General features: G+C 43.2%; 1 long non-coding RNA gene across 1 annotated transcript; it reads right to left on the bottom strand.

The window, feature by feature from the left end:
- Positions 1-4,995: 4,995 nt before the first annotated feature.
- Positions 4,996-5,911, bottom strand: LOC144169647 (uncharacterized). Its single transcript, XR_013322490.1, has 3 exons — positions 5,586-5,911; positions 5,245-5,390; positions 4,996-5,158 (listed from the first exon to the last, which is right to left on the bottom strand). It is a non-coding gene; the product is annotated as an uncharacterized LOC144169647 (long non-coding RNA).
- Between the last annotated feature and the right edge of the window lie 1,493 nt (positions 5,912-7,404).

Here is a 7,404-nt window from a genome sequence, read left to right as displayed (position 1 = left end):
ACCACCCTCGGTGGTGACCATGCAGTTATCTACACAGACGCCTTCAAACATCGAGGGCAGCAATACGCCATCATCGTGGCTACCTTCAGAACTAACGTCCTTGCGTGTATCACCCTTAGGACCCAAGAAATGACGGCAGCAGAAGAGGCAGCCATCACCTTGGCTCTCACTCAACCAGGGGTTCGGAGGGTAGTCACCAATTCCCAGCAAGCCTACTGGAATTACCAGTCGGGTTGGGTGTCCTGACCTGCACTGCGCGCGCCAAAAAAACACTCCCCAAACGGTTCCATTCAGCTCATCTGGACACCCCCTCAAGCTTCAATGGAGGGCAACAAATACGCCCACTCAACAAGCCTGCGCTTTTAACTCCCGCGCAATTGAGCTCCACGAGGACAGTCACCCGCTTGTGACGTTCAGTGAGATAACCCAGCATTATCGCCGTATGAGACAGACCGTATCTTCGCCTTACCCTGACCTTTCCAGAGATCAACAAACTACCCTACGGCTCATACAATCCGGGCTCCTTCCTACAGCCTACGCGTGGGCTCCTTCCCACATCTACGACGCTGAATGTAAATTTTGCTCAGAAGTAGGAACAGTCCGCCCCGTAATCGGGGTGTGCGACTTTAGCCCTGAGCACCCTATCTTTCCGTCAACTACCCAACAAGAGCAATAGGAGATGCTGCTGTCCAGGCCCTCTCTACCTACCCAGCTTCAGCGGGTGGACAGAACACAGGCCGCGCGGACTGCATATGGGCCCCACAGAAGAAGGAATCACTCCCCAGGGCTGCACCCTGGGCCGTTCAGAAATCTGAACAGAAGTATTTCTTCCTACTCCTCCTCCTTCTCTGCTGCAAATCTCGTCGCCTCCGTCCGTGGCGCAGAGACGGAGAAGTCAGATCGTCTAACACCGGGTTGGAGCTTACTTAACTTTTATAAAAAAAAGTTTTCAATCTTGTGCTACACCCATACAACTCAACGAAAGACCGTTCATGCATCATGCATTGATTTAACCTTACCAAGAATATCTCTTTGAAGTAATAAAAGGTGTGGTTAAGTGCATTTTATTTCTCTCTGGGTTTACTACTTCAAGAGCGATGTGAGTGGATTTAAGTGACGTCGCATGGGTAATCGCTATGGGTGCCGTTTACAGCTTTGCTTTCCAACCACATTCACGGGGTGGATTGGCGCGATTTTTTTAGTTTTCAGATGTGGTTTTATTTTCCTCTTTGATACGCAATTTTAACCGACTTTTTCTTTATAAAAATGTTTCATCAGAACGTTAGGCCAGTAATTATTTACTAGCTTGGGTATCAGTGCCAGACCTAAAGACAGGAACAACGCGTAAAACCTTCCAGATACCTGGGAACTATTTAATATAGCGATTAGGAGGGGAATCAAGAGTACCCCCAATGCTTTTAATATTCAGGTGCCATGCCATGAGGACCACAAAAAATTACGTGTAAATGTACAGAGTGATTCGCGAACGTCGTTGTTACCAACTCTCAAAACGCCGAATGCACTCTTAATCTGGTTCCACGTAAGATCCACTTAGTAACTGGAACTTTTTTGCAAAAAAGTTCCAGTTATATATTTGGAACCGTGTTCCACATATCCTGAAAATTAGGTGGAACAGTGCACCACATATTTTCGCAACTAAATTATGTGGATCGGTGTTCCAAATAAAAGTATGCGGATCACTGTTCCAAATAAAAGGGTAGTTTAAGTTACTGGAACATTGATCCATGTAAAATGATTATGGAATTTATCCGGTGCGCCGTTCCAGGTACCTTCAGGCCAGCTGTTTATATAAAACGGTGTTCCTATAGACATTGGGAAGCTGTCTATGGGACTCCACTTTTCCAATATTTCTGCTTTCCTGTCGGCATACACCGAGGTCATATGCCAGGCTGGCGGATGCATTGATATCTGCAGGAAACCGCAAGCACCATTTTAACACAGCCTTGATATATGACCTGCAGTGATACCAACAATTAGAAAGCAGAAACCACTGCAGCAGTGTGGTCCCTGACAGTTCCCAACAGTTGCCTATCGGAGCACTGTTCTATATAAAAGTTGGTCTGAGGCACCTAGAGCGGCACACAGTCTTTGGCTTCACCCGCAGAATCCTGTTCTGGGTTTCAGCTGCATGTAAAAGAAACAATATACTTGCATTAAAATACGCACGCAACCAACTATTATGACTCATACACTGCTTTTCAATATGCTATACAACTTTATTGGGTGTTAGTATGATACATTTCAGATTTGAATAGCTGTCTATTTTAAATTGCACAGAAAATGACCGACGTACAAGGGATAAATACCATAACGATAACACTAGGCTCCAAGTGGCATTTTCACATATTCACCTTTACTCACAAACATGGTTAATAAAGACGGTATTAGGGGCAACTGCTTCACAAATAAATAGGCGTGTGCGTCTACCGCGGCACTGACACAGACATTATACAACAGTGAGCATCAAATATGCTGTCTTATCAGATAAACCAAGGTAATTCAAAGGCGGAATGACTCATTGCGCTTGCCATACTATGTTTATGCATAACTGTTTGGGAAAATGCAGCTTGCTATTAAATTGTAGGGAAAGGCCTAAAAACAAGCCATACACGGTTGTATTATCACAAACCTACAACACTGCAGTGCAAGAGTTTAGGAAAACAACGCTCGAGCCAAGATTAACGATAAAACATTTTGACACGAGAGGTCACATGTGGCAGTATGCTACCATTAAAACATGATTATTAAAGATAGTAGTTTCCTGATACCAGACGTAAGTGTAACATCGAGCTATTTGTAGGCAAAATAGACTTTATGAGCGTCCTGAAAAGGCCTTTGACTTAAGGCACGTTACTTGCCCAAACAATTTGTAGTTGTTTAAAATAATTCATCCCAAGAAGTCTCACAAAAGACAGTGTGAATTTTATATAATTTTGCAAACCAGGTAGCTGGAAGCATGTTACACATTAAAATTTAACAAGCAGAGTAATTATATACGTCATCAATTCAAGCGGGAACAAGTCACACATCCTTAAGAAGCAAACAAGCCAGCGTTGAATCATACAGGTGACCAGTTTTACAAAGCAGACCTGAAAGTATTTTTTCTAGCTTCAACATTTTACCTAAGGTAAAATTCACAGTCGCGTGCTATAAAAACCCCCCGTCTTGCTATTAGTGTAATTGTGACCAAAGCCCTGCTTCTGCCAACCAAGAAATGCAGCTTTGTTCAAAGAAGAAAACTTGTTCAAGCCAAATACGCACATTTTCAATTCTTCTAGGTCATGGGTGTAAGCTCACATCCGGTACTAAAATTTATCAATGCAGGCGGAAGCCTTCTGCGTAAATAATCACTGTTACTTTTGCATCAGCAGCAGCACTGCCATGAAAAAAACATCTCATGAGCTACACTTGAATAATAAGGACGTTACAATGCGGTGCCATGAACTACATAACACCCACTATAGATTCAAAGCAGCCTCCGCATTGTGTCCAGTGATGAAAAATAAGACACGACTTCAGTGTTCAGTTGACATGAAACTTGCATGTGCCAGTAACTTAAAGCTCTTCATCTGATTTCACCCCCTTCATGCCTTTCATCTGACCTCCTTCATGCCTTTCAAGAGATACCTTAACCTCTACCAATAATTTAAAATCCCAAGTAGAGCTGAACACTTCAAGTATTTCAACAGAGACGCCAACTTAAATGACACCAGGCCACTGTCAAACTTCTCATGCTTTCCAAGAACTCCCTGCAAAAGTCCCAAGAACTCTCCAAAGGCACACAACCATATGAACATGATGACACGATGAAAAAGATGACATATGCGGCGAAGAGGATGACCACATCCTGAAGTGACAATGCAGGCGGCGAATCCGTGATGTCTTTCCTGCGGGCCATATTGATGCCGCCAGTCCCTTCTCTCAGAATAACCGGTCCTCGAGAAGACTTACTGCTCACCTCATGTACCTTCAAGGAAACAAGAAAATTTTGTTACATGGTTACTTTGAATGAGCGAGTTGCTTAGGCCCTTTCATAACACAGTAATTGATTTAAAATCAGTGATTTCTTGGGTTTTTTCTGGGAGTGCTGTTAAAGGTGAAAGTGCGCTAAACAACATCACCACCGACAATGAATGAAATTGCCCTGATTCTGGAAAGTATCCAACTTTGCTGCATCGGTATCCTGAATATAAGGTTTTTTTATCCTTGAGAGGTTTCGTTTATAATTAAATAATAATTACTAGAATCACCTTTCGGCATTATATTTTACACACCTTCTCTCTGCAAAAAATGTTCTCTGTAGTGTATAATGTGCTTCCTAGAATGCTGTAGTGAGGCTGGCTTATTATAACTTACAGCTAAACGATTTTTCTACCACAAAGAAATAAATGGCCAGTAATAGGAAATCATAAATATCGCACTGTGGCAGAAATTGTTTGTGGAATTAGTTCCACCTAAAATATTTCCCTCTCGATATGTATTACCTCCATGGTTCGTAGTGGTATGAGGCAAAAGTTGAGTTGACTAATGCTGAACTAGGCTGTTGCACAATTTTCTTATAAATCGCAACTATAGCACATTTTCTTGCAGACGTCACTTTCTGTGCTCTCAACAATTCCCTCAAAAAAATTACCCCTTATTTAACCCCCTGTCAAAATCCAATGCAAGCATTACTCATGCTACGCCTGTATTTGGGAGTATTATTGGTGCTACGGGCGTAATAAAAGTGGGAAATTTAAATCGTCAGTTGCCACCGCATTGTAGCAGCAACCACGTTGGGCGTGTCCGTGGTGCTGGCAAATCACAGCAACAACTCTCAAGGTGTAAAAGCTAAATATTTACAAAACTAAAATACAAAATAGAGTTTTTTTGGCCACTGTTGGAGCATCCGTAATAGGCAAAATGTGAACACAATGGCCAATATTGGCGTTCACGATAACTTCTTAACAGTGAGATTTTATTAGGACGAACAGACCCAGAAATTGAGTCTCGCAAAAACAAAATGCCAGCTTACCCAACCAAAATTAAGACCCGGGTGTTTCTGCCAGGGCCGTCTCAAAGTGCACTTCCAGGAAAGTTTCGCTGACGTGTTCCGAAAAGCTCGTACTGTCACCTTGAGCCACAGGCCAAGCTGTCACTGAAAAGAAGTTTCAAACCACTAGTTATAAAGAAACTACCTAAAAACGCGCCATGAAAGACCCAAAAATGGCAGTGCGTACTTACTTGTAGAATGCAGTGATTTCATCCCGTGCAAGAGCTTTAATGTGTTGCCTTCTGATGATACACTTCCAAGAAGGGGTCCAAATACAATTAAAATGGCCTTATGCATTCCTTGTACCGCTGTTTTAGGTCTATCTTCGCCCTATTGCCTAGAAAATAAACAGTACAAAAATATCAGAGAATAAATTTATGCCTTGCTTTACCCAGGGAGCACGAGAAAATATTGAACAATGTCTGATTCGTTCCACGAAAGTAGAATGCCTTTTTTACAGCGGAAGCCCTGATAATCATTTCTTGCTAAACAATTTGAGATATGAAAATATTTGAACATACTTTAAGCTCACCTGTCCTTGGTCTATGCGAACTGGTGAATATCTGCACAATATGCACGACTCAAAAAGTACTCTTTTGTGGCTTATGAGCTCCACAGGGCATTCATAATCCGCCACACTCTCCCCGACGACCCTTCAGCATGCCAAAGATGTCTTCAGCCAGTGAATGCCACAACCATGACTTCGCAGGAGCATGTAAAGAAAGGAAATAATTTGTTTTCATTTTTTTTGCAGAGGAACAAAAACATTTGTCACAACCTATCAGTGGAGGGCCAAATATCTCCACAGTCAGCCATATACTCTTCCTGAACAGGTCATAGAGTATGAATACAGAATGTAGCAATCTGCTTTTGCAGTATAATTTCTACGTTCAAAGGAGAACAGAAATGGATTAATGTTTGGTGCACATCATGATGAAACAACTTTGCACCCGAGCGTTTTGAAAATTATTCCAACTCTCGAGCTTCCACTGACATTGATAGCATAAAATGGCAGGAATGGATTATTTTTAAACTTACTTTGTGACGTTAAAACTTCTAATAGTCCACACGTGAGCTTTATGGGTAATTATTCTGAGGTCTCAGGTTACCACTGACATTGACAGCATAGAAACGGCACCACACTTTCTGCGCGTTTCCACTTGCCTTCCCCTCCACAAAAGGAACGTTTTGTTACTACGCTACTGCTCAGACAACCACTTTCCCTTGCATTTCACTACACGTCAGGGAGCCAACTAACGTTGACTAGTGTAAATAGACCATCTGAATTCATCGAAGGCATTGGAAGAAACAAGGAACAACTACACACACAGCACAGATAAAAAGCAGTGCTGCCGCAACGCCTTGAACGCACATCAACATTAGGCGGAATAGCGTGATTAGCGCAGTAAATTTATGGCTCTCAGAAGACCAACACAACGCAATTAACACGGAAGTTTGAAAATACCGATAAGTCTAAAGACAGACGCTCCGACAAACATGTTGTGTAGTGTGTGCGCGTGAGACAATAGCGTGCGACTAACCCGAGAAGATTCAGTACCGCTGACAGGTACAGCAACCGTCAATATACAACTGAGCAACACCACACCACAAGGGGACACGCAGACTCGAGAAATGCGCGCACCAGCCACTTTCTAAATAGCACTAGCTAACCTACGCAGTCAGAAATGTCAAGCCGACTCCGACCCACAAACACACAAGCTTTAGTGAATAACGGCAGCAAACGTTTCTCGCATCGAACAGGCAGCGGAGCGGAACGTTTATCGGACGCAGTGGTGAACAAGTCAAAGAACAACAACCGTTACCAGAACATAAATAAGCAGCACTGACCTTTTTTGCGCCTCCCGGAAAAACTTCACTTCGTCGAGCAGTAAATACAGCCCGAGGACATGAAGAAATCCGCAGTTTCACGCCACAACCAAACTGGTAACCGTTCCCGCCAGTCTGCCCGACATAGAGATAATATACTCTAGAGGGAAAGCGCGCCGCTGAGCCAATGCATTGGAACCGTACGACACATAACGGCAGACATGATACAACGATTTGAAGGTTGCCAGCTGAGCTTTTGCTTACTAAAAACGGCGAAAGCGATGGGTTGTAATCTGGCAACGTGCTACTGTGGCGTTTTTGCGTCCGGCTAGCGAAGCATGCCGGGAATAATTGTAACATGGCGGAACGCTGGACAGGCGGAGTTTGTGTAGGCGGCGTCGACAGCATTGCGTAGTTTATCTCCTGTTGGTAGGTAACCGACGTGTTTTCGGTTTAGCGTACGTGTGACTTATATGTACTGAGACTATTTGAGCAAGATGTGGCAGCGCTCACACAACACTTGC

This window comes from Haemaphysalis longicornis, unplaced genomic scaffold, assembly GCF_048455015.1.
Source record: "Haemaphysalis longicornis isolate Haplotype H1 unplaced genomic scaffold, Haemaphysalis longicornis Haplotype H1 scaffold_1, whole genome shotgun sequence".
Taxonomy (NCBI): Eukaryota; Metazoa; Arthropoda; class Arachnida; order Ixodida; family Ixodidae; genus Haemaphysalis; species Haemaphysalis longicornis.
The sequence above is the reverse complement of the archived record's forward strand: the minus strand, read 5'-3'. Positions and strand labels throughout refer to the sequence as shown.